This window comes from Dendrobates tinctorius, unplaced genomic scaffold (assembly GCF_039654945.1).
Source record: "Dendrobates tinctorius isolate UK_male_01 unplaced genomic scaffold, ASM3965494v1 ptg000204l, whole genome shotgun sequence".
Taxonomy (NCBI): Eukaryota; Metazoa; Chordata; class Amphibia; order Anura; family Dendrobatidae; genus Dendrobates; species Dendrobates tinctorius.
The window spans coordinates 1781494-1807498 of NW_027361871.1; the positions used below are offsets into that span (position 1 = coordinate 1781494).

The 26005-nt window shown below is 37.8% G+C and overlaps 15 non-coding genes across 15 annotated transcripts; 5 read left to right on the top strand and 10 right to left on the bottom strand.

Annotated features, from left to right (window-relative positions):
• Positions 1-967: 967 nt before the first annotated feature.
• TRNAT-AGU (transfer RNA threonine (anticodon AGU)) lies at positions 968-1041 on the bottom strand. The gene has a single exon. It is a non-coding gene; the product is annotated as a tRNA-Thr (tRNA).
• A 1686-nt stretch (positions 1042-2727) lies between these two features.
• TRNAT-AGU (transfer RNA threonine (anticodon AGU)) lies at positions 2728-2801 on the bottom strand. The gene has a single exon. It is a non-coding gene; the product is annotated as a tRNA-Thr (tRNA).
• Positions 2802-4489: 1688 nt separating this feature from the next.
• Positions 4490-4563, bottom strand: TRNAT-AGU (transfer RNA threonine (anticodon AGU)). The gene has a single exon. It is a non-coding gene; the product is annotated as a tRNA-Thr (tRNA).
• A 1686-nt stretch (positions 4564-6249) lies between these two features.
• On the bottom strand, positions 6250-6323 carry TRNAT-AGU (transfer RNA threonine (anticodon AGU)). The gene has a single exon. It is a non-coding gene; the product is annotated as a tRNA-Thr (tRNA).
• Positions 6324-8157: 1834 nt separating this feature from the next.
• On the bottom strand, positions 8158-8231 carry TRNAT-AGU (transfer RNA threonine (anticodon AGU)). The gene has a single exon. It is a non-coding gene; the product is annotated as a tRNA-Thr (tRNA).
• Positions 8232-8783: 552 nt separating this feature from the next.
• Positions 8784-8865, top strand: TRNAS-GCU (transfer RNA serine (anticodon GCU)). Its single transcript has one exon. It is a non-coding gene; the product is annotated as a tRNA-Ser (tRNA).
• Positions 8866-11783: 2918 nt separating this feature from the next.
• On the bottom strand, positions 11784-11857 carry TRNAT-AGU (transfer RNA threonine (anticodon AGU)). The gene has a single exon. It is a non-coding gene; the product is annotated as a tRNA-Thr (tRNA).
• A 552-nt stretch (positions 11858-12409) lies between these two features.
• Positions 12410-12491, top strand: TRNAS-GCU (transfer RNA serine (anticodon GCU)). Its single transcript has one exon. It is a non-coding gene; the product is annotated as a tRNA-Ser (tRNA).
• Positions 12492-15409: 2918 nt separating this feature from the next.
• Positions 15410-15483, bottom strand: TRNAT-AGU (transfer RNA threonine (anticodon AGU)). Its single transcript has one exon. It is a non-coding gene; the product is annotated as a tRNA-Thr (tRNA).
• Positions 15484-16035: 552 nt separating this feature from the next.
• TRNAS-GCU (transfer RNA serine (anticodon GCU)) lies at positions 16036-16117 on the top strand. Its single transcript has one exon. It is a non-coding gene; the product is annotated as a tRNA-Ser (tRNA).
• Positions 16118-19036: 2919 nt separating this feature from the next.
• On the bottom strand, positions 19037-19110 carry TRNAT-AGU (transfer RNA threonine (anticodon AGU)). Its single transcript has one exon. It is a non-coding gene; the product is annotated as a tRNA-Thr (tRNA).
• Positions 19111-19666: 556 nt separating this feature from the next.
• On the top strand, positions 19667-19748 carry TRNAS-GCU (transfer RNA serine (anticodon GCU)). Its single transcript has one exon. It is a non-coding gene; the product is annotated as a tRNA-Ser (tRNA).
• Positions 19749-22563: 2815 nt separating this feature from the next.
• Positions 22564-22637, bottom strand: TRNAT-AGU (transfer RNA threonine (anticodon AGU)). Its single transcript has one exon. It is a non-coding gene; the product is annotated as a tRNA-Thr (tRNA).
• Positions 22638-24335: 1698 nt separating this feature from the next.
• TRNAT-AGU (transfer RNA threonine (anticodon AGU)) lies at positions 24336-24409 on the bottom strand. Its single transcript has one exon. It is a non-coding gene; the product is annotated as a tRNA-Thr (tRNA).
• Positions 24410-24961: 552 nt separating this feature from the next.
• TRNAS-GCU (transfer RNA serine (anticodon GCU)) lies at positions 24962-25043 on the top strand. Its single transcript has one exon. It is a non-coding gene; the product is annotated as a tRNA-Ser (tRNA).
• The last annotated feature ends 962 nt before the right edge of the window (positions 25044-26005 follow it).

Sequence of the window (26005 nt, forward strand, 5' to 3'; positions counted from 1 at the left end):
TTTTTTTCTCAATTGCAGTATATTAGGGCTGTGGGAAATTAATATTTGATTACAAACAAGAGTAAAAGTCCTCTTTTGGGGGTAAAAACCCACAAAATGAGATGAAGAATAGAAAGCACTGCTGACATTCAAAATCAAGATTTTCCTTTTACTAAATAGGCTCTTTGACCAACTAAGCCAAAGGACAAACAGGTGCGAAACATTAAAAAGCCTGCTTAGAGAGTTAAACAGCCCTAAACTGAGATAAAGAAGGAAAAGGACTGCTGGCATTCAAATTCAAGATTTTCCATTTACTAAATAGGCTCTTTGACCAACTAAGACAAAGGACAAACAGGTGTGATATATTAGAAAGCCTGCTTAGAGAGTTAAACAGCCCTAAACTGAGATAAAGAAGGAAGAGGACTGCTGGCATTCAAATTCAAGATTTTCTGTTTACTAAACAGGCTCTTTGACCAACTAAGACAAAGGACAAACAGGTGTGATACATTAGAAAGCCTGCTTAGAGAGTTAAGAAGCCCCAAACTGACATAAAGAAAGAATAGCACTGCTGGCATTCAAATTCAAGATTTTCTGTTTACTAAACAGGCTCTTTGACCAACTGAGACAAAGGACAAATAGGTGTGATACATTAGAAAGCCTGCTTAGAGAGTTAAGAAGCCCCAAACTGACATAAAGAAAGAATAGCTGGCAGTCAAATTCAAGATTTTCTGTTTGCTAAACAGGCTCTTTGACCAACTAAGCCAAAGGACATAAAGGTGAGATACATTGGATAAACGGATTAGAGATGCATAGAAAGGAGGCATTTCAAAACTAAATCAACTGGTTTTACCTTGTCATGCTTGAAGCCATCTTTCTTCCTTTATATCGCTTAGATAGAAGAGATTTTTAATCTCACAATTGCACTATCAGTGGCAAGTGAAACACCTATTTTTAAGATAGGAAGCTTCTTTGTGAGGATATGAAAACAAGGCACTGCTGAGATTCGAACTCAGGATCTCCTGTTTACTAGACAGGCGCTTTAACCAACTAAGCCACAGCACCAGAAGATGGCATGCACTTGAAATCAAAGGAAGATTGAAGCACCAATCGAACATTCAACTGGTTAGCGCAGCAAAACAATATTGAGCTTGAGTTCCATTCCACGTAGAGCAGAAACATGGAATAAGATTTCAATCTCAGTCATAACACTTAAGAAGCCAAGTAAATTTTGAAGAGCATTCATTTAAAAGACTGACAAATTTACAGAAGCTGTATCGAGGACAAAGGCTTTGAAGTTTTGCAATTGAATGAGCCATCTTTTAGCACAGCTGAAATTTGGGACTTGTTTTGCTTCCAAGTTATGACACAGAATAGACAGATTGAAGAAATGCCATGGCAAAACCAAAAGGAGGAAAAATTATGACTAATTGATATTAAAAACCTCAGCACTGGTTCATTTCTGATAGAGTTTTCCCCAAGCTAACTTCAAACAACAGGCACTGTAGTTGACGAGATAAGGCAACTCTGACAAAAGCCAACATCCAATCTTCAGTGAAAAAACACTGACAGGTAAAAACCCTCTCAACATCTTCCCACCTAAACACACGGGTGCTATGTAAATGAGGTGGCCGAGTGGTTAAGGCGATGGACTGCTAATCCATTGTGCTCTGCATGCATGGGTTCGAATCCCATCCTCGTCGTATTAATCTGCTTCTTCTTTCGTGTTGAATGGTTTGGTTTTCATTTTTAACCCAAGTGGTGGACACTTCAAGCATGAAAGTTTACAATACTCCTGTGCTGCTATCAAACTTTGCAGAGTCAGATCTGTAAATCCACTCGTTTTAATTTGTAAAGCTTGATGCCATCCTATATTCTGTAAAGAAAATTATATCCTCTAATTCCTTTTAAAGTGTTTCAACAGCAGACAATTTTTTTTCTCAATTGCATTATATTAGGGCTGTGGGAAATTAATATTTGATTACAAACAAGAGTAAAAGTCCTCTTTTGGGGGTAAAAACCCACAAAATGAGATGAAGAATAGAAAGTACTGCTGACATTCAAAATCAAGATTTTCCTTTTACTAAATAGGCTCTTTGACCAACTAAGCCAAAGGACAAACAGGTGCGAAACATTAAAAACGCCTGCTTAGAGAGTTAAACAGCCCTAAACTGAGATAAAGAAGGAAAAGGACTGCTGGCATTCAAATTCAAGATTTTCCATTTACTAAATAGGCTCTTTGACCAACTAAGACAAAGGACAAACAGGTGTGATACATTAGAAAGCCTGCTTAGAGAGTTAAACAGCCCTAAACTGAGATAAAGAAGGAAGAGGACTGCTGGCATTCAAATTCAAGATTTTCTGTTTACTAAACAGGCTCTTTGACCAACTAAGACAAAGGACAAACAGGTGTGATACATTAGAAAGCCTGCTTAGAGAGTTAAGAAGCCCCAAACTGACATAAAGAAAGAATAGCACTGCTGGCATTCAAATTCAAGATTTTCTGTTTGCTAAACAGGCTCTTTGACCAACTAAGCCAAAGGACATAAAGGTGAGATACATTGGATAAACGGATTAGAGATGCATAGAAAGGAGGCATTTCAAAACTAAATCAACTGGTTTTACATTGTCATGCTTGAAACCATCTTTCTTCCTTTATATCGCTTAGATAGAAGAGATTTTTAATCTCACAATTGCAAGTGAAACACCTATTTTTAAGATAGGAAGCTTCTTTGTGAGGATATGAAAACAAGGCACTGCTGAGATTCGAACTCAGGATCTCCTGTTTACTAGACAGGCGCTTTAACCAACTAAGCCACAGCACCAGAAGATGGCATGCACTTGAAATCAAAGGAAGATTGAAGCACCAATCGAACATTCAACTGGTTAGCGCAGCAAAACAATATTGAGCTTGAGTTCCATTCCACGTAGAGCAGAAACATGGAATAAGATTTCAATCTCAGTCATAACACTTAAGAAGCCAAGTAAATTTTGAAGAGCATTCATTTAAAAGACTGACAAATTTACAGAAGCTGTATCGAGGACAAAGGCTTTGAAGTTTTGCAATTGAATGAGCCATCTTTTAGCACAGCTGAAATTTGGGACTTGTTTTGCTTCCAAGTTATGACACAGAATAGACAGATTGAAGAAATGCCATGGCAAAACCAAAAGGAGGAAAAATTATGACTAATTGATATTAAAAACCTCAGCACTGGTTCATTTCTGATAGAGTTTTCCCCAAGCTAACTTCAAACAACAGGCACTGTAGTTGACGAGATAAGGCAACTCTGACAAAAGCCAACATCCAATCTTCAGTGAAAAAACACTGACAGGTAAAAACCCTCTCAACATCTTCCCACCTAAACGCACGGGTGCTATGTAAATGAGGTGGCCGAGTGGTTAAGGCGATGGACTGCTAATCCATTGTGCTCTGCATGCATGGGTTCGAATCCCATCCTCGTCGTATTAATCTGCTTCTTCTTTCGTGTTGAATGGTTTGGTTTTCATTTTTAACCCAAGTGGTGGACACTTCAAGCATGAAAGTTTACAATACTCCTGTGCTGCTATCAAACTTTGCAGAGTCAGATCTGTAAATCCACTCGTTTTAATTTGTAAAGCTTGATGCCATCCTATATTCTGTAAAGAAAATTATATCCTCTAATTCCTTTTAAAGTGTTTCAACAGCAGACAATTTTTTTTCTCAATTGCATTATATTAGGGCTGTGGGAAATTAATATTTGATTACAAACAAGAGTAAAAGTCCTCTTTTGGGGGTAAAAACCCACAAAATGAGATGAAGAATAGAAAGCACTGCTGACATTCAAAATCAAGATTTTCCTTTTACTAAATAGGCTCTTTGACCAACTAAGCCAAAGGACAAACAGGTGCGAAACATTAAAAAGCCTGCTTAGAGAGTTAAACAGCCCTAAACTGAGATAAAGAAGGAAAAGGACTGCTGGCATTCAAATTCAAGATTTTCCATTTACTAAATAGGCTCTTTGACCAACTAAGACAAAGGACAAACAGGTGTGATACATTAGAAAGCCTGCTTAGAGAGTTAAACAGCCCTAAACTGAGATAAAGAAGGAAGAGGACTGCTGGCATTCAAATTCAAGATTTTCTGTTTACTAAACAGGCTCTTTGACCAACTAAGACAAAGGACAAACAGGTGTGATACATTAGAAAGCCTGCTTAGAGAGTTAAGAAGCCCCAAACTGACATAAAGAAAGAATAGCACTGCTGGCATTCAAATTCAAGATTTTCTGTTTGCTAAACAGGCTCTTTGACCAACTAAGCCAAAGGACATAAAGGTGAGATACATTGGATAAACGGATTAGAGATGCATAGAAAGGAGGCATTTCAAAACTAAATCAACTGGTTTTACATTGTCATGCTTGAAACCATCTTTCTTCGCTTAGATAGAAGAGATTTTTAATCTCACAATTGCACTATCAGTCGCAAGTGAAACACCTATTTTTAAGATAGGAAGCTTCTTTGTGAGGATATGAAAACAAGGCACTGCTGAGATTCGAACTCAGGATCTCCTGTTTACTAGACAGGCGCTTTAACCAACTAAGCCACAGCACCAGAAGATGGCATGCACTTGAAATCAAAGGAAGATTGAAGCACCAATCGAACATTCAACTGGTTAGCGCAGCAAAACAATATTGAGCTTGAGTTCCATTCCACGTAGAGCAGAAACATGGAATAAGATTTCAATCTCAGTCATAACACTTAAGAAGCCAAGTAAATTTTGAAGAGCATTCATTTAAAAGACTGACAAATTTACAGAAGCTGTATCGAGGACAAAGGCTTTGAAGTTTTGCAATTGAATGAGCCATCTTTTAGCACAGCTGAAATTTGGGACTTGTTTTGCTTCCAAGTTATGACACAGAATAGACAGATTGAAGAAATGCCATGGCAAAACCAAAAGGAGGAAAAATTATGACTAATTGATATTAAAAACCTCAGCACTGGTTCATTTCTGATAGAGTTTTCCCCAAGCTAACTTCAAACAACAGGCACTGTAGTTGACGAGATAAGGCAACTCTGACAAAAGCCAACATCCAATCTTCAGTGAAAAAACACTGACAGGTAAAAACCCTCTCAACATCTTCCCACCTAAACGCACGGGTGCTATGTAAATGAGGTGGCCGAGTGGTTAAGGCGATGGACTGCTAATCCATTGTGCTCTGCATGCATGGGTTCGAATCCCATCCTCGTCGTATTAATCTGCTTCTTCTTTCGTGTTGAATGGTTTGGTTTTCATTTTTAACCCAAGTGGTGGACACTTCAAGCATGAAAGTTTACAATACTCCTGTGCTGCTATCAAACTTTGCAGAGTCAGATCTGTAAATCCACTCGTTTTAATTTGTAAAGCTTGATGCCATCCTATATTCTGTAAAGAAAATTATATCCTCTAATTCCTTTTAAAGTGTTTCAACAGCAGACAATTTTTTTTCTCAATTGCATTATATTAGGGCTGTGGGAAATTAATATTTGATTACAAACAAGAGTAAAAGTCCTCTTTTGGGGGTAAAAACCCACAAAATGAGATGAAGAATAGAAAGTACTGCTGACATTCAAAATCAAGATTTTCCTTTTACTAAATAGGCTCTTTGACCAACTAAGCCAAAGGACAAACAGGTGCGAAACATTAAAAACGCCTGCTTAGAGAGTTAAACAGCCCTAAACTGAGATAAAGAAGGAAAAGGACTGCTGGCATTCAAATTCAAGATTTTCCATTTACTAAATAGGCTCTTTGACCAACTAAGACAAAGGACAAACAGGTGTGATACATTAGAAAGCCTGCTTAGAGAGTTAAACAGCCCTAAACTGAGATAAAGAAGGAAGAGGACTGCTGGCATTCAAATTCAAGATTTTCTGTTTACTAAACAGGCTCTTTGACCAACTAAGACAAAGGACAAACAGGTGTGATACATTAGAAAGCCTGCTTAGAGAGTTAAGAAGCCCCAAACTGACATAAAGAAAGAATAGCACTGCTGGCATTCAAATTCAAGATTTTCTGTTTGCTAAACAGGCTCTTTGACCAACTAAGCCAAAGGACATAAAGGTGAGATACATTGGATAAACGGATTAGAGATGCATAGAAAGGAGGCATTTCAAAACTAAATCAACTGGTTTTACATTGTCATGCTTGAAACCATCTTTCTTCCTTTATATCGCTTAGATAGAAGAGATTTTTAATCTCACAATTGCAAGTGAAACACCTATTTTTAAGATAGGAAGCTTCTTTGTGAGGATATGAAAACAAGGCACTGCTGAGATTCGAACTCAGGATCTCCTGTTTACTAGACAGGCGCTTTAACCAACTAAGCCACAGCACCAGAAGATGGCATGCACTTGAAATCAAAGGAAGATTGAAGCACCAATCGAACATTCAACTGGTTAGCGCAGCAAAACAATATTGAGCTTGAGTTCCATTCCACGTAGAGCAGAAACATGGAATAAGATTTCAATCTCAGTCATAACACTTAAGAAGCCAAGTAAATTTTGAAGAGCATTCATTTAAAAGACTGACAAATTTACAGAAGCTGTATCGAGGACAAAGGCTTTGAAGTTTTGCAATTGAATGAGCCATCTTTTAGCACAGCTGAAATTTGGGACTTGTTTTGCTTCCAGGTTATGACACAGAATAGACAGATTGAAGAAATGCCATGGCAAAACCAAAAGGAGGAAAAATTATGACTAATTGATATTAAAAACCTCAGCACTGGTTCATTTCTGATAGAGTTTTCCCCAAGCTAACTTCAAACAACAGGCACTGTAGTTGACGAGATAAGGCAACTCTGACAAAAGCCAACATACAATCTTCAGTGAAAAAACACTGACTGGTAAAAACCCTCTCAACATCTTCCCACCTAAATGCACAGGTGCTATGTAGAAGAAGTGGCCGAGTGGTTAAGGCGATGGACTGCTAATCCATTGTGCTCTGCATGCATGGGTTCGAATTCCATCCTCGTCGGATTAATCTGCTTCTTCTTTCGTGTTGAATGGTTTGGTTTTCATTTTTAACCCAAGCGGTGGACACTTCAAGCATGAAAGTTTACAATACTCCTGTGCTGCTATCAAACTTTGCAGAGTCAGATCTGTAAATCCACTGGTTTTAATTTGTAAAGCTTGATGCCATCCTATATTCTGTAAAGAAAATTATATCCTCTAATTCCTTTTAAAGTGTTTCAACAGCAGACAATTTTTTTTCTCAATTGCACTATATTAGGGCTGTGGGAAATTAATATTTGATGACAAACAAGAGTAAAAGTCCTCTTTTTGGGGTAAAAACCCACAAAATGAGATGAAGAATAGAAAGCACTGCTGACATTCAAAATCAAGATTTTCCTTTTACTAAATAGGCTCTTTGACCAACTAAGCCAAAGGACAAACAGGTGCGAAACATTAAAAAGCCTGCTTAGAGAGTTAAACAGCCCTAAACTGAGATAAAGAAGGAAAAGGACTGCTGGCATTCAAATTCAAGATTTTCCATTTACTAAATAGGCTCTTTGACCAACTAAGACAAAGGACAAACAGGTGTGATACATTAGAAAGCCTGCTTAGAGAGTTAAACAGCCCTAAACTGAGATAAAGAAGGAAGAGGACTGCTGGCATTCAAATTCAAGATTTTCTGTTTACTAAACAGGCTCTTTGACCAACTAAGACAAAGGACAAACAGGTGTGATACATTAGAAAGCCTGCTTAGAGAGTTAAGAAGCCCCAAACTGACATAAAGAAAGAATAGCACTGCTGGCATTCAAATTCAAGATTTTCTGTTTACTAAACAGGCTCTTTGACCAACTAAGACAAAGGACAAATAGGTGTGATACATTAGAAAGCCTGCTTAGAGAGTTAAGAAGCCCCAAACTGACATAAAGAAAGAATAGCTGGCATTCAAATTCAAGATTTTCTGTTTACTAAACAGGCTCTTTGACCAACTAAGCCAAAGGACATAAAGGTGAGATACATTGGATAAACGGATTAGAGATGCATAGAAAGGATGCATTTCAAAACTAAATCAACTGGTTTTACATTGTCATGCTTGAAGCCATCTTTCTTCCTTTATATCTCTTAGGTAGAAGAGATTTTTAATCTCACAATTGCACTATCAGTGGCAAGTGAAACACCTATTTTTAAGATAGGAAGCTTCTTTGTGAGGAGATGAAAACAAGGCACTGCTGAGATTCGAACTCAGGATCTCCTGTTTACTAGACAGGCGCTTTAACCAACTAAGCCACAGTACCAGAAGATGGCATGAACTTGAAATCAAAGGAAGATTGAAGCACCAATCGAACATTCAACTGGTTAGCGCAGCAGAATAATATTGAGCTTGAGTTCCATTCCACGTAGAGCAGAAACATGGAATAAGATTTCAATCTCAGTCATAACACTTAAGAAGCCAAGTAAATTTTGAAGAGCATTCATTTAAAAGACTGACAAATTTACAGAAGCTGTATCGAGGACAAAGGCTTTGAAGTTTTGCAATTGAATGAGCCATCTTTTAGCACAGCTGAAATTTGGGACTTGTTTTGCTTCCAAGTTATGACACAGAATAGACAGATTGAAGAAATGCCATGGCAAAACCAAAAGGAGGAAAAATTATGACTAATTGATATTAAAAACCTCAGCACTGGTTCATTTCTGAGTTTTCCCCAAGCTAACTTCAAACAACAGGCACTGTAGTTGACGAGATAAGGCAACTCTGACAAAAGCCAACATACAATCTTCAGTGAAAAAACACTGACTGGTAAAAACCCTCTCAACATCTTCCCACCTAAACGCACGGGCACTATGTAGACGAGGTGGCCGAGTGGTTAAGGTGATGGACTGCTAATCCATTGTGCTCTGCATGCATGGGTTCGAATCCCATCCTCGTCGGATTAAGCTGCTTCTTCTTTCATGTTGAATGGTTTGGTTTTCATTTTTAACCCAAGCGGTGGACACTTCAAGCATGAAAGTTTACAATACTCCTGTGCTGCTATCAAACTTTGCAGAGTCAGATCTGTAAATCCACTCGTTTTAATTTGTAAAGCTTGATGCCATCCTATATTCTGTAAAGAAAATTATATCCTCTAATTCCTTTTAAAGTGTTTCAACAGCAGATAATTTTTTTTCTCAATTGCACTATATTAGGGCTGTGGGAAATTAATATTTGATGACAAACAAGAGTAAAAGTCCTCTTTTTGGGGTAAAAACCCACAAAATGAGATGAAGAATAGAAAGCACTGCTGACATTCAAAATCAAGATTTTCCTTTTACTAAATAGGCTCTTTGACCAACTAAGCCAAAGGACAAACAGGTGCGAAACATTAAAAAGCCTGCTTAGAGAGTTAAACAGCCCTAAACTGAGATAAAGAAGGAAAAGGACTGCTGGCATTCAAATTCAAGATTTTCCATTTACTAAATAGGCTCTTTGACCAACTAAGACAAAGGACAAACAGGTGTGATACATTAGAAAGCCTGCTTAGAGAGTTAAACAGCCCTAAACTGAGATAAAGAAGGAAGAGGACTGCTGGCATTCAAATTCAAGATTTTCTGTTTACTAAACAGGCTCTTTGACCAACTAAGACAAAGGACAAACAGGTGTGATACATTAGAAAGCCTGCTTAGAGAGTTAAGAAGCCCCAAACTGACATAAAGAAAGAATAGCACTGCTGGCATTCAAATTCAAGATTTTCTGTTTACTAAACAGGCTCTTTGACCAACTAAGCCAAAGGACATAAAGGTGAGATACATTGGATAAACGGATTAGAGATGCATAGAAAGGAGGCATTTCAAAACTAAAACAACTGGTTTTACATTGTCATGCTTGAAGCCATCTTCAGATAGAAGAGATTTTTAATCTCACAATTGCACTATCAGTGGCAAGTGAAACACCTATTTTTAAGATAAGAAGCTGAGATTCGAACTCAGGATCTCCTGTTTACTAGACAGGCGCTTTAACCAACTAAGCCACAGCACCAGAAGATGGCATGTATTTGAAATCCAAGGAAGATTGAAGCACCAATCGAACATTCAACTGGTTAGCGCAGCAAAACAATATTGAGCTTGAGTTCCATTCCACGTAGAGCAGAAACATGGAATAACATTTCAATCTCAGTCATAACACTTAAGAAGCCAAGTAAATTTTGAAGAGGATTCATTTAAAAGACTGACAAATTTACAGAAGCTGTATCGAGGACAAAGGCTTTGAAGTTTTGCAATTGAATGAGCCATCTTTTAGCACAGCTGAAATTTGGGACTTGTTTTGCTTCCAGGTTATGACACAGAATAGACAGATTGAAGAAATGCCATGGCAAAACCAAAAGGAGGAAAAATTATGACTAATTGATATTAAAAACCTCAGCACTGGTTCATTTCTGATAGAGTTTTCCTCAAGCTAACTTCAAACAACAGGCACTGTAGTTGACGAGATAAGGCAACTCTGACAAAAGCCAACATACAATCTTCAGTGAAAAAACACTGACTGGTAAAAACCCTCTCAACATCTTCCCACCTAAATGCACAGGTGCTATGTAGAAGAAGTGGCCGAGTGGTTAAGGCGATGGACTGCTAATCCATTGTGCTCTGCATGCATGGGTTCGAATTCCATCCTCGTCGGATTAATCTGCTTCTTCTTTCGTGTTGAATGGTTTGGTTTTCATTTTTAACCCAAGCGGTGGACACTTCAAGCATGAAAGTTTACAATACTCCTGTGCTGCTATCAAACTTTGCAGAGTCAGATCTGTAAATCCACTGGTTTTAATTTGTAAAGCTTGATGCCATCCTATATTCTGTAAAGAAAATTATATCCTCTAATTCCTTTTAAAGTGTTTCAACAGCAGACAATTTTTTTTCTCAATTGCACTATATTAGGGCTGTGGGAAATTAATATTTGATGACAAACAAGAGTAAAAGTCCTCTTTTTGGGGTAAAAACCCACAAAATGAGATGAAGAATAGAAAGCACTGCTGACATTCAAAATCAAGATTTTCCTTTTACTAAATAGGCTCTTTGACCAACTAAGCCAAAGGACAAACAGGTGCGAAACATTAAAAAGCCTGCTTAGAGAGTTAAACAGCCCTAAACTGAGATAAAGAAGGAAAAAGACTGCTGGCATTCAAATTCAAGATTTTCCATTTACTAAATAGGCTCTTTGACCAACTAAGACAAAGGACAAACAGGTGTGATACATTAGAAAGCCTGCTTAGAGAGTTAAACAGCCCTAAACTGAGATAAAGAAGGAAGAGGACTGCTGGCATTCAAATTCAAGATTTTCTGTTTACTAAACAGGCTCTTTGACCAACTAAGACAAAGGACAAACAGGTGTGATACATTAGAAAGCCTGCTTAGAGAGTTAAGAAGCCCCAAACTGACATAAAGAAAGAATAGCACTGCTGGCATTCAAATTCAAGATTTTCTGTTTACTAAACAGGCTCTTTGACCAACTAAGACAAAGGACAAATAGGTGTGATACATTAGAAAGCCTGCTTAGAGAGTTAAGAAGCCCCAAACTGACATAAAGAAAGAATAGCTGGCATTCAAATTCAAGATTTTCTGTTTACTAAACAGGCTCTTTGACCAACTAAGCCAAAGGACATAAAGGTGAGATACATTGGATAAACGGATTAGAGATGCATAGAAAGGATGCATTTCAAAACTAAATCAACTGGTTTTACATTGTCATGCTTGAAGCCATCTTTCTTCCTTTATATCTCTTAGGTAGAAGAGATTTTTAATCTCACAATTGCACTATCAGTGGCAAGTGAAACACCTATTTTTAAGATAGGAAGCTTCTTTGTGAGGAGATGAAAACAAGGCACTGCTGAGATTCGAACTCAGGATCTCCTGTTTACTAGACAGGCGCTTTAACCAACTAAGCCACAGTACCAGAAGATGGCATGAACTTGAAATCAAAGGAAGATTGAAGCACCAATCGAACATTCAACTGGTTAGCGCAGCAGAATAATATTGAGCTTGAGTTCCATTCCACGTAGAGCAGAAACATGGAATAAGATTTCAATCTCAGTCATAACACTTAAGAAGCCAAGTAAATTTTGAAGAGCATTCATTTAAAAGACTGACAAATTTACAGAAGCTGTATCGAGGACAAAGGCTTTGAAGTTTTGCAATTGAATGAGCCATCTTTTAGCACAGCTGAAATTTGGGACTTGTTTTGCTTCCAAGTTATGACACAGAATAGACAGATTGAAGAAATGCCATGGCAAAACCAAAAGGAGGAAAAATTATGACTAATTGATATTAAAAACCTCAGCACTGGTTCATTTCTGAGTTTTCCCCAAGCTAACTTCAAACAACAGGCACTGTAGTTGACGAGATAAGGCAACTCTGACAAAAGCCAACATACAATCTTCAGTGAAAAAACACTGACTGGTAAAAACCCTCTCAACATCTTCCCACCTAAACGCACGGGCACTATGTAGACGAGGTGGCCGAGTGGTTAAGGTGATGGACTGCTAATCCATTGTGCTCTGCATGCATGGGTTCGAATCCCATCCTCGTCGGATTAAGCTGCTTCTTCTTTCATGTTGAATGGTTTGGTTTTCATTTTTAACCCAAGCGGTGGACACTTCAAGCATGAAAGTTTACAATACTCCTGTGCTGCTATCAAACTTTGCAGAGTCAGATCTGTAAATCCACTCGTTTTAATTTGTAAAGCTTGATGCCATCCTATATTCTGTAAAGAAAATTATATCCTCTAATTCCTTTTAAAGTGTTTCAACAGCAGATAATTTTTTTTCTCAATTGCACTATATTAGGGCTGTGGGAAATTAATATTTGATGACAAACAAGAGTAAAAGTCCTCTTTTTGGGGTAAAAACCCACAAAATGAGATGAAGAATAGAAAGCACTGCTGACATTCAAAATCAAGATTTTCCTTTTACTAAATAGGCTCTTTGACCAACTAAGCCAAAGGACAAACAGGTGCGAAACATTAAAAAGCCTGCTTAGAGAGTTAAACAGCCCTAAACTGAGATAAAGAAGGAAAAGGACTGCTGGCATTCAAATTCAAGATTTTCCATTTACTAAATAGGCTCTTTGACCAACTAAGACAAAGGACAAACAGGTGTGATACATTAGAAAGCCTGCTTAGAGAGTTAAACAGCCCTAAACTGAGATAAAGAAGGAAGAGGACTGCTGGCATTCAAATTCAAGATTTTCTGTTTACTAAACAGGCTCTTTGACCAACTAAGACAAAGGACAAACAGGTGTGATACATTAGAAAGCCTGCTTAGAGAGTTAAGAAGCCCCAAACTGACATAAAGAAAGAATAGCACTGCTGGCATTCAAATTCAAGATTTTCTGTTTACTAAACAGGCTCTTTGACCAACTAAGCCAAAGGACATAAAGGTGAGATACATTGGATAAACGGATTAGAGATGCATAGAAAGGAGGCATTTCAAAACTAAAACAACTGGTTTTACATTGTCATGCTTGAAGCCATCTTCAGATAGAAGAGATTTTTAATCTCACAATTGCACTATCAGTGGCAAGTGAAACACCTATTTTTAAGATAAGAAGCTGAGATTCGAACTCAGGATCTCCTGTTTACTAGACAGGCGCTTTAACCAACTAAGCCACAGCACCAGAAGATGGCATGTATTTGAAATCCAAGGAAGATTGAAGCACCAATCGAACATTCAACTGGTTAGCGCAGCAAAACAATATTGAGCTTGAGTTCCATTCCACGTAGAGCAGAAACATGGAATAACATTTCAATCTCAGTCATAACACTTAAGAAGCCAAGTAAATTTTGAAGAGGATTCATTTAAAAGACTGACAAATTTACAGAAGCTGTATCGAGGACAAAGGCTTTGAAGTTTTGCAATTGAATGAGCCATCTTTTAGCACAGCTGAAATTTGGGACTTGTTTTGCTTCCAGGTTATGACACAGAATAGACAGATTGAAGAAATGCCATGGCAAAACCAAAAGGAGGAAAAATTATGACTAATTGATATTAAAAACCTCAGCACTGGTTCATTTCTGATAGAGTTTTCCTCAAGCTAACTTCAAACAACAGGCACTGTAGTTGACGAGATAAGGCAACTCTGACAAAAGCCAACATACAATCTTCAGTGAAAAAACACTGACTGGTAAAAACCCTCTCAACATCTTCCCACCTAAACGCACAGGTGCTATGTAGAAGAAGTGGCCGAGTGGTTAAGGCGATGGACTGCTAATCCATTGTGCTCTGCATGCATGGGTTCGAATTCCATCCTCGTCGGATTAATCTGCTTCTTCTTTCGTGTTGAATGGTTTGGTTTTCATTTTTAACCCAAGCGGTGGACACTTCAAGCATGAAAGTTTACAATACTCCTGTGCTGCTATCAAACTTTGCAGAGTCAGATCTGTAAATCCACTGGTTTTAATTTGTAAAGCTTGATGCCATCCTATATTCTGTAAAGAAAATTATATCCTCTAATTCCTTTTAAAGTGTTTCAACAGCAGACAATTTTTTTTCTCAATTGCACTATATTAGGGCTGTGGGAAATTAATATTTGATGACAAACAAGAGTAAAAGTCCTCTTTTTGGGGTAAAAACCCACAAAATGAGATGAAGAATAGAAAGCACTGCTGACATTCAAAATCAAGATTTTCCTTTTACTAAATAGGCTCTTTGACCAACTAAGCCAAAGGACAAACAGGTGCGAAACATTAAAAAGCCTGCTTAGAGAGTTAAACAGCCCTAAACTGAGATAAAGAAGGAAAAAGACTGCTGGCATTCAAATTCAAGATTTTCCATTTACTAAATAGGCTCTTTGACCAACTAAGACAAAGGACAAACAGGTGTGATACATTAGAAAGCCTGCTTAGAGAGTTAAACAGCCCTAAACTGAGATAAAGAAGGAAGAGGACTGCTGGCATTCAAATTCAAGATTTTCTGTTTACTAAACAGGCTCTTTGACCAACTAAGACAAAGGACAAACAGGTGTGATACATTAGAAAGCCTGCTTAGAGAGTTAAGAAGCCCCAAACTGACATAAAGAAAGAATAGCACTGCTGGCATTCAAATTCAAGATTTTCTGTTTACTAAACAGGCTCTTTGACCAACTAAGACAAAGGACAAATAGGTGTGATACATTAGAAAGCCTGCTTAGAGAGTTAAGAAGCCCCAAACTGACATAAAGAAAGAATAGCTGGCATTCAAATTCAAGATTTTCTGTTTACTAAACAGGCTCTTTGACCAACTAAGCCAAAGGACATAAAGGTGAGATACATTGGATAAACGGATTAGAGATGCATAGAAAGGATGCATTTCAAAACTAAATCAACTGGTTTTACATTGTCATGCTTGAAGCCATCTTTCTTCCTTTATATCTCTTAGGTAGAAGAGATTTTTAATCTCACAATTGCACTATCAGTGGCAAGTGAAACACTTATTTTTAAGATAGGAAGCTTCTTTGTGAGGAGATGAAAACAAGGCACTGCTGAGATTCGAACTCAGGATCTCCTGTTTACTAGACAGGCGCTTTAACCAACTAAGCCACAGTACCAGAAGATGGCATGCACTTGAAATCAAAGGAAGATTGAAGCACCAATCGAACATTCAACTGGTTAGCGCAGCAGAATAATATTGAGCTTGAGTTCCATTCCACGTAGAGCAGAAACATGGAATAAGATTTCAATCTCAGTCATAACACTTAAGAAGCCAAGTAAATTTTGAAGAGCATTCATTTAAAAGACTGACAAATTTACAGAAGCTGTATCGAGGACAAAGGCTTTGAAGTTTTGCAATTGAATGAGCCATCTTTTAGCCCAGCTGAAATTTGGGACTTGTTTTGCTTCCAAGTTATGACACAGAATAGACAGATTGAAGAAATGCCATGGCAAAACCAAAAGGAGGAAAAATTATGACTAATTGATATTAAAAACCTCAGCACTGGTTCATTTCTGAGTTTTCCCCAAGCTAACTTCAAACAACAGGCACTGTAGTTGACGAGATAAGGCAACTCTGACAAAAGCCAACATACAATCTTCAGTGAAAAAACACTGACTGGTAAAAACTCTCTCAACATCTTCCCACCTAAACGCACGGGCACTATGTAGACGAGGTGGCCGAGTGGTTAAGGTGATGGACTGCTAATCCATTGTGCTCTGCATGCATGGGTTCGAATCCCATCCTCGTCGGATTAATCTGCATCTTCTTTCATGTTGAATGGTTTGGTTTTCATTTTTAACACAAGCGGTGGACACTTCAAGCATGAAAGTTTACAATACTCCTGTGCTGCTATCAAACTTTGCAGAGTCAGATCTGTAAATCCACTCGTTTTAATTTGTAAAGCTTGATGCCATCCTATATTCTGTAAAGAAAATTATATCCTCTAATTCCTTTTAAAGTGTTTCAACAGCAGAGAATTTTTTTTCTCAATTGCACTATATTAGGGCTGTGGGAAATTAATATTTGATGACAAACAAGAGTAAAAGTCCTCTTTTTGGGGTAAAAACCCACAAAATGAGATGAAGAATAGAAAGTACTGCTGACATTCAAAATCAAGATTTTCCTTTAACTAAATAGGCTCTTTGACCAACTAAGCCAAAGGACAAACAGGTGCGAAACATTAAAAACGCCTGCTTAGAGAGTTAAACAGCCCTAAACTGAGATAAAGAAGGAAAAGGACTGCTGGCATTCAAATTCAAGATTTTCCATTTACTAAATAGGCTCTTTGACCAACTAAGACAAAGGACAAACAGGTGTGATACATTAGAAAGCCTGCTTAGAGAGTTAAACAGCCCTAAACTGAGATAAAGAAGGAAGAGGACTGCTGGCATTCAAATTCAAGATTTTCTGTTTACTAAACAGGCTCTTTGACCAACTAAGACAAAGGACAAACAGGTGTGATACATTAGAAAGCCTGCTTAGAGAGTTAAGAAGCCCCAAACTGACATAAAGAAAGAATAGCACTGCTGGCATTCAAATTCAAGATTTTCTGTTTACTAAACAGGCTCTTTGACCAACTAAGCCAAAGGACATAAAGGTGAGATACATTGGATAAACGGATTAGAGATGCATAGAAAGGAGGCATTTCAAAACTAAAACAACTGGTTTTACATTGTCATGCTTGAAGCCATCTTCAGATAGAAGAGATTTTTAATCTCACAATTGCACTATCAGTGGCAAGTGAAACACCTATTTTTAAGATAAGAAGCTGAGATTCGAACTCAGGATCTCCTGTTTACTAGACAGGCGCTTTAACCAACTAAGCCACAGCACCAGAAGATGGCATGTATTTGAAATCCAAGGAAGATTGAAGCACCAATCGAACATTCAACTGGTTAGCGCAGCAAAACAATATTGAGCTTGAGTTCCATTCCACGTAGAGCAGAAACATGGAATAACATTTCAATCTCAGTCATAACACTTAAGAAGCCAAGTAAATTTTGAAGAGGATTCATTTAAAAGACTGAGAAATTTACAGAAGCTGTATCGAGGACAAAGGCTTTGAAGTTTTGCAATTGAATGAGCCATCTTTTAGCACAGCTGAAATTTGGGACTTGTTTTGCTTCCAGGTTATGACACAGAATAGACAGATTGAAGAAATGCCATGGCAAAACCAAAAGGAGGAAAAATTATGACTAATTGATATTAAAAACCTCAGCACTGGTTCATTTCTGATAGAGTTTTCCTCAAGCTAACTTCAAACAACAGGCACTGTAGTTGACGAGATAAGGCAACTCTGACAAAAGCCAACATACAATCTTCAGTGAAAAAACACTGACTGGTAAAAACCCTCTCAACATCTTCCCACCTAAACGCACAGGTGCTATGTAGAAGAAGTGGCCGAGTGGTTAAGGCGATGGACTGCTAATCCATTGTGCTCTGCATGCATGGGTTCGAATTCCATCCTCGTCGGATTAATCTGCTTCTTCTTTCGTGTTGAATGGTTTGGTTTTCATTTTTAACCCAAGCGGTGGACACTTCAAGCATGAAAGTTTACAATACTCCTGTGCTGCTATCAAACTTTGCAGAGTCAGATCTGTAAATCCACTGGTTTTAATTTGTAAAGCTTGATGCCATCCTATATTCTGTAAAGAAAATTATATCCTCTAATTCCTTTTAAAGTGTTTCAACAGCAGACAATTTTTTTTCTCAATTGCACTATATTAGGGCTGTGGGAAATTAATATTTGATGACAAACAAGAGTAAAAGTCCTCTTTTTGGGGTAAAAACCCACAAAATGAGATGAAGAATAGAAAGCACTGCTGACATTCAAAATCAAGATTTTCCTTTTACTAAATATGCTCTTTGACCAACTAAGCCAAAGGACAAACAGGTGCGAAACATTAAAAAGCCTGCTTAGAGAGTTAAACAGCCCTAAACTGAGATAAAGAAGGAAAAAGACTGCTGGCATTCAAATTCAAGATTTTCCATTTACTAAATAGGCTCTTTGACCAACTAAGACAAAGGACAAACAGGTGTGATACATTAGAAAGCCTGCTTAGAGAGTTAAACAGCCCTAAACTGAGATAAAGAAGGAAGAGGACTGCTGGCATTCAAATTCAAGATTTTCTGTTTACTAAACAGGCTCTTTGACCAACTAAGACAAAGGACAAACAGGTGTGATACATTAGAAAGCCTGCTTAGAGAGTTAAGAAGCCCCAAACTGACATAAAGAAAGAATAGCACTGCTGGCATTCAAATTCAAGATTTTCTGTTTACTAAACAGGCTCTTTGACCAACTAAGACAAAGGACAAATAGGTGTGATACATTAGAAAGCCTGCTTAGAGAGTTAAGAAGCCCCAAACTGACATAAAGAAAGAATAGCTGGCATTCAAATTCAAGATTTTCTGTTTACTAAACAGGCTCTTTGACCAACTAAGCCAAAGGACATAAAGGTGAGATACATTGGATAAACGGATTAGAGATGCATAGAAGGGATGCATTTCAAAACTAAATCAACTGGTTTTACATTGTCATGCTTGAAGCCATCTTTCTTCCTTTATATCTCTTAGGTAGAAGAGATTTTTAATCTCACAATTGCACTATCAGTGGCAAGTGAAACACTTATTTTTAAGATAGGAAGCTTCTTTGTGAGGAGATGAAAACAAGGCACTGCTGAGATTCGAACTCAGGATCTCCTGTTTACTAGACAGGCGCTTTAACCAACTAAGCCACAGTACCAGAAGATGGCATGCACTTGAAATCAAAGGAAGATTGAAGCACCAATCGAACATTCAACTGGTTAGCGCAGCAGAATAATATTGAGCTTGAGTTCCATTCCACGTAGAGCAGAAACATGGAATAAGATTTCAATCTCAGTCATAACACTTAAGAAGCCAAGTAAATTTTGAAGAGCATTCATTTAAAAGACTGACAAATTTACAGAAGCTGTATCGAGGACAAAGGCTTTGAAGTTTTGCAATTGAATGAGCCATCTTTTAGCACAGCTGAAATTTGGGACTTGTTTTGCTTCCAAGTTATGACACAGAATAGACAGATTGAAGAAATGCCATGGCAAAACCAAAAGGAGGAAAAATTATGACTAATTGATATTAAAAACCTCAGCACTGGTTCATTTCTGATAGAGTTTTCCCCAAGCTAACTTCAAACAACAGGCACTGTAGTTGACGAGATAAGGCAACTCTGACAAAAGCCAACATACAATCTTCAGTGAAAAAACACTGACTGGTAAAAACTCTCTCAACATCTTCCCACCTAAACGCACGGGCACTATGTAGACGAGGTGGCCGAGTGGTTAAGGTGATGGACTGCTAATCCATTGTGCTCTGCATGCATGGGTTCGAATCCCATCCTCGTCGGATTAATCTGCTTCTTCTTTCATGTTGAATGGTTTGGTTTTCATTTTTAACCCAAGCGGTGGACACTTCAAGCATGAAAGTTTACAATACTCCTGTGCTGCTATCAAACTTTGCAGAGTCAGATCTGTAAATCCACTCGTTTTAATTTGTAAAGCTTGATGCCATCCTATATTCTGTAAAGAAAATTATATCCTCTAATTCCTTTTAAAGTGTTTCAACAGCAGAGAATTTTTTTTCTCAATTGCACTATATTAGGGCTGTGGGAAATTAATATTTGATGACAAACAAGAGTAAAAGTCCTCTTTTTGGGGTAAAAACCCACAAAATGAGATGAAGAATAGAAAGTACTGCTGACATTCAAAATCAAGATTTTCCTTTAACTAAATAGGCTCTTTGACCAACTAAGCCAAAGGACAAACAGGTGCGAAACATTAAAAACGCCTGCTTAGAGAGTTAAACAGCCCTAAACTGAGATAAAGAAGGAAAAGGACTGCTGGCATTCAAATTCAAGATTTTCCATATACTAAATAGGCTCTTTGACCAACTAAGACAAAGGACAAACAGGTGTGATACATTAGAAAGCCTGCTTAGAGAGTTAAACAGCCCTAAACTGAGATAAAGAAGGAAGAGGACTGCTGGCATTCAAATTCAAGATTTTCTGTTTACTAAACAGGCTCTTTGACCAACTAAGACAAAGGACAAACAGGTGTGATACATTAGAAAGCCTGCTTAGAGAGTTAAGAAGCCCCAAACTGACATAAAGAAAGAATAGCTGGCAGTCAAATTCAAGATTTTCTGTTTGCTAAACAGGCTCTTTGACCAACTAAGCCAAAGGACATAAAGGTGAGATACATTGGATAAACGGATTAGAGATGCATAGAAAGGAGGCATTTCAAAACTAAATCAACTGGTTTTACCTTGTCATGCTTGAAGCCATCTTTCTTCCTTTATATCGCTTAGATAGAAGAGATTTTTAATCTCACAATTGCACTATCAGTGGCAAGTGAAACACCTATTTTTAAGATAGGAAGCTTCTTTGTGAGGAGATGAAAACAAGGCACTGCTGAGATTCGAACTCAAGATCTCCTGTTTACTAGACAGTCGCTTTAACCAACTAAGCCACAGTACCAGAAGATGGCATGCATTTGAAATCAAAGGAAGATTGAAGCACCAATCGAACATTCAACTGGTTAGCGCAGCAAAATAATATTGAGCTTGAGTTCCATTCCACGTAGAGCAGAAACATGGAATAAGATTTCAATCTCAGTCATAACACTTAAGAAGCCAAGTAAATTTTGAAGAGCATTCATTTAAAAGACTGACAAATTTACAGAAGCTGTATCGAGGACAAAGGCTTTGAAGTTTTGCAATTGAATGAGCCATCTTTTAGCACAGCTGAAATTTGGGACTTGTTTTGCTTCCAAGTTATGACACAGAATAGACAGATTGAAGAAATGCCATGGCAAAACCAAAAGGAGGAAAAATTATGACTAATTGATATTAAAAACCTCAGCACTGGTTCATTTCTGATAGAGTTTTCCCCAAGCTAACTTCAAACAACAGGCACTGTAGTTGACGAGATAAGGCAACTCTGACAAAAGCCAACATACAATCTTCAGTGAAAAAACACTGACTGGTAAAAACCCTCTCAACATCTTCCCACCTAAACGCACGGGCACTATGTAGACGAGGTGGCCGAGTGGTTAAGGTGAAGGACTGCTAATCTATTGTGCTCTGCATGCATGGGTTCGAATCCCATCCTCGTCGGATTAATCTGCTTCTTCTTTCATGTTGAATGGTTTGGTTTTCATTTTTAACCCAAGCGGTGGACACTTCAAGCATGAAAGTTTACAATACTCCTGTGCTGCTATCAAACTTTGCAGAGTCAGATCTGTAAATCCACTCATTTTAATTTGTAAAGCTTGATGCCATCCTATATTCTGTAAAGAAAATTATATCCTCTAATTCCTTTTAAAGTGTTTCAACAGCAGAGAATTTTTTTTCTCAATTGCACTATATTAGGGCTGTGGGAAATTAATATTTGATGACAAACAAGAGTAAAAGTCCTCTTTTTGGGGTAAAAACCCACAAAATGAGATGAAGAATAGAAAGTACTGCTGACATTCAAAATCAAGATTTTCCTTTTACTAAATAGGCTCTTTGACCAACTAAGCCAAAGGACAAACAGGTGCGAAACATTAAAAACGCCTGCTTAGAGAGTTAAACAGCCCTAAACTGAGATAAAGAAGGAAAAGGACTGCTGGCATTCAAATTCAAGATTTTCCATTTACTAAATAGGCTCTTTGACCAACTAAGACAAAGGACAAACAGGTGTGATACATTAGAAAGCCTGCTTAGAGAGTTAAACAGCCCTAAACTGAGATAAAGAAGGAAGAGGACTGCTGGCATTCAAATTCAAGATTTTCTGTTTACTAAACAGGCTCTTTGACCAACTAAGACAAAGGACAAACAGGTGTGATACATTAGAAAGCCTGCTTAGAGAGTTAAGAAGCCCCAAACTGACATAAAGAAAGAATAGCACTGCTGGCATTCAAATTCAAGATTTTCTGTTTGCTAAACAGGCTCTTTGACCAACTAAGCCAAAGGACATAAAGGTGAGATACATTGGATAAACGGATTAGAGATGCATAGAAAGGAGGCATTTCAAAACTAAATCAACTGGTTTTACATTGTCATGCTTGAAACCATCTTTCTTCCTTTATATCGCTTAGATAGAAGAGATTTTTAATCTCACAATTGCAAGTGAAACACCTATTTTTAAGATAGGAAGCTTCTTTGTGAGGATATGAAAACAAGGCACTGCTGAGATTCGAACTCAGGATCTCCTGTTTACTAGACAGGCGCTTTAACCAACTAAGCCACAGCACCAGAAGATGGCATGCACTTGAAATCAAAGGAAGATTGAAGCACCAATCGAACATTCAACTGGTTAGCGCAGCAAAACAATATTGAGCTTGAGTTCCATTCCACGTAGAGCAGAAACATGGAATAAGATTTCAATCTCAGTCATAACACTTAAGAAGCCAAGTAAATTTTGAAGAGCATTCATTTAAAAGACTGACAAATTTACAGAAGCTGTATCGAGGACAAAGGCTTTGAAGTTTTGCAATTGAATGAGCCATCTTTTAGCACAGCTGAAATTTGGGACTTGTTTTGCTTCCAAGTTATGACACAGAATAGACAGATTGAAGAAATGCCATGGCAAAACCAAAAGGAGGAAAAATTATGACTAATTGATATTAAAAACCTCAGCACTGGTTCATTTCTGATAGAGTTTTCCCCAAGCTAACTTCAAACAACAGGCACTGTAGTTGACGAGATAAGGCAACTCTGACAAAAGCCAACATCCAATCTTCAGTGAAAAAACACTGACAGGTAAAAACCCTCTCAACATCTTCCCACCTAAACGCACGGGTGCTATGTAAATGAGGTGGCCGAGTGGTTAAGGCGATGGACTGCTAATCCATTGTGCTCTGCATGCATGGGTTCGAATCCCATCCTCGTCGTATTAATCTGCTTCTTCTTTCGTGTTGAATGGTTTGGTTTTCATTTTTAACCCAAGTGGTGGACACTTCAAGCATGAAAGTTTACAATACTCCTGTGCTGCTATCAAACTTTGCAGAGTCAGATCTGTAAATCCACTCGTTTTAATTTGTAAAGCTTGATGCCATCCTATATTCTGTAAAGAAAATTATATCCTCTAATTCCTTTTAAAGTGTTTCAACAGCAGACAATTTTTTTTCTCAATTGCATTATATTAGGGCTGTGGGAAATTAATATTTGATTACAAACAAGAGTAAAAGTCCTCTTTTGGGGGTAAAAACCCACAAAATGAGATGAAGAATAGAAAGCACTGCTGACATTCAAAATCAAGATTTTCCTTTTACTAAATAGGCTCTTTGACCAACTAAGCCAAAGGACAAACAGGTGCGAAACATTAAAAACGCCTGCTTAGAGAGTTAAACAGCCCTAAACTGAGATAAAGAAGGAAAAAGACTGCTGGCATTCAAATTCAAGATTTTCCATTTACTAAATAGGCTCTTTGACCAACTAAGACAAAGGACAAACAGGTGTGATACATTAGAAAGCCTGCTTAGAGAGTTAAACAGCCCTAAACTGAGATAAAGAAGGAAGAGGACTGCTGGCATTCAAATTCAAGATTTTCTGTTTACTAAACAGGCTCTTTGACCAACTAAGACAAAGGACAAACAGGTGTGATACATTAGAAAGCCTGCTTAGAGAGTTAAGAAGCCCCAAACTGACATAAAGAAAGAATAGCACTGCTGGCATTCAAATTCAAGATTTTCTGTTTGCTAAACAGGCTCTTTGACCAACTAAGCCAAAGGACATAAAGGTGAGATACATTGGATAAACGGATTAGAGATGCATAGAAAGGAGGCATTTCAAAACTAAATCAACTGGTTTTACATTGTCATGCTTGAAACCATCTTTCTTCCTTTATATCGCTTAGATAGAAGAGATTTTTAATCTCACAATTGCACTATCAGTCGCAAGTGAAACACCTATTTTTAAGATAGGAAGCTTCTTTGTGAGGATATGAAAACAAGGCACTGCTGAGATTCGAACTCAGGATCTCCTGTTTACTAGACAGGCGCTTTAACCAACTAAGCCACAGCACCAGAAGATGGCATGCACTTGAAATCAAAGGAAGATTGAAGCACCAATCGAACATTCAACTGGTTAGCGCAGCAAAACAATATTGAGCTTGAGTTCCATTCCACGTAGAGCAGAAACATGGAATAAGATTTCAATCTCAGTCATAACACTTAAGAAGCCAAGTAAATTTTGAAGAGCATTCATTTAAAAGACTGACAAATTTACAGAAGCTGTATCGAGGACAAAGGCTTTGAAGTTTTGCAATTGAATGAGCCATCTTTTAGCACAGCTGAAATTTGGGACTTGTTTTGCTTCCAAGTTATGACACAGAATAGACAGATTGAAGAAATGCCATGGCAAAACCAAAAGGAGGAAAAATTATGACTAATTGATATTAAAAACCTCAGCACTGGTTCATTTCTGAGTTTTCCCCAAGCTAACTTCAAACAACAGGCACTGTAGTTGACGAGATAAGGCAACTCTGACAAAAGCCAACATACAATCTTCAGTGAAAAAACACTGACTGGTAAAAACCCTCTCAACATCTTCCCACCTAAACGCACGGGCACTATGTAGACGAGGTGGCCGAGTGGTTAAGGTGATGGACTGCTAATCCATTGTGCTCTGCATGCATGGGTTCGAATCCCATCCTCGTCGGATTAAGCTGCTTCTTCTTTCATGTTGAATGGTTTGGTTTTCATTTTTAACCCAAGCGGTGGACACTTCAAGCATGAAAGTTTACAATACTCCTGTGCTGCTATCAAACTTTGCAGAGTCAGATCTGTAAATCCACTCGTTTTAATTTGTAAAGCTTGATGCCATCCTATATTCTGTAAAGAAAATTATATCCTCTAATTCCTTTTAAAGTGTTTCAACAGCAGATAATTTTTTTTCTCAATTGCACTATATTAGGGCTGTGGGAAATTAATATTTGATGACAAACAAGAGTAAAAGTCCTCTTTTTGGGGTAAAAACCCACAAAATGAGATGAAGAATAGAAAGCACTGCTGACATTCAAAATCAAGATTTTCCTTTTACTAAATAGGCTCTTTGACCAACTAAGCCAAAGGACAAACAGGTGCGAAACATTAAAAAGCCTGCTTAGAGAGTTAAACAGCCCTAAACTGAGATAAAGAAGGAAAAGGACTGCTGGCATTCAAATTCAAGATTTTCCATTTACTAAATAGGCTCTTTGACCAACTAAGACAAAGGACAAACAGGTGTGATACATTAGAAAGCCTGCTTAGAGAGTTAAACAGCCCTAAACTGAGATAAAGAAGGAAGAGGACTGCTGGCATTCAAATTCAAGATTTTCTGTTTACTAAACAGGCTCTTTGACCAACTAAGACAAAGGACAAACAGGTGTGATACATTAGAAAGCCTGCTTAGAGAGTTAAGAAGCCCCAAACTGACATAAAGAAAGAATAGCACTGCTGGCATTCAAATTCAAGATTTTCTGTTTACTAAACAGGCTCTTTGACCAACTAAGCCAAAGGACATAAAGGTGAGATACATTGGATAAACGGATTAGAGATGCATAGAAAGGAGGCATTTCAAAACTAAAACAACTGGTTTTACATTGTCATGCTTGAAGCCATCTTCAGATAGAAGAGATTTTT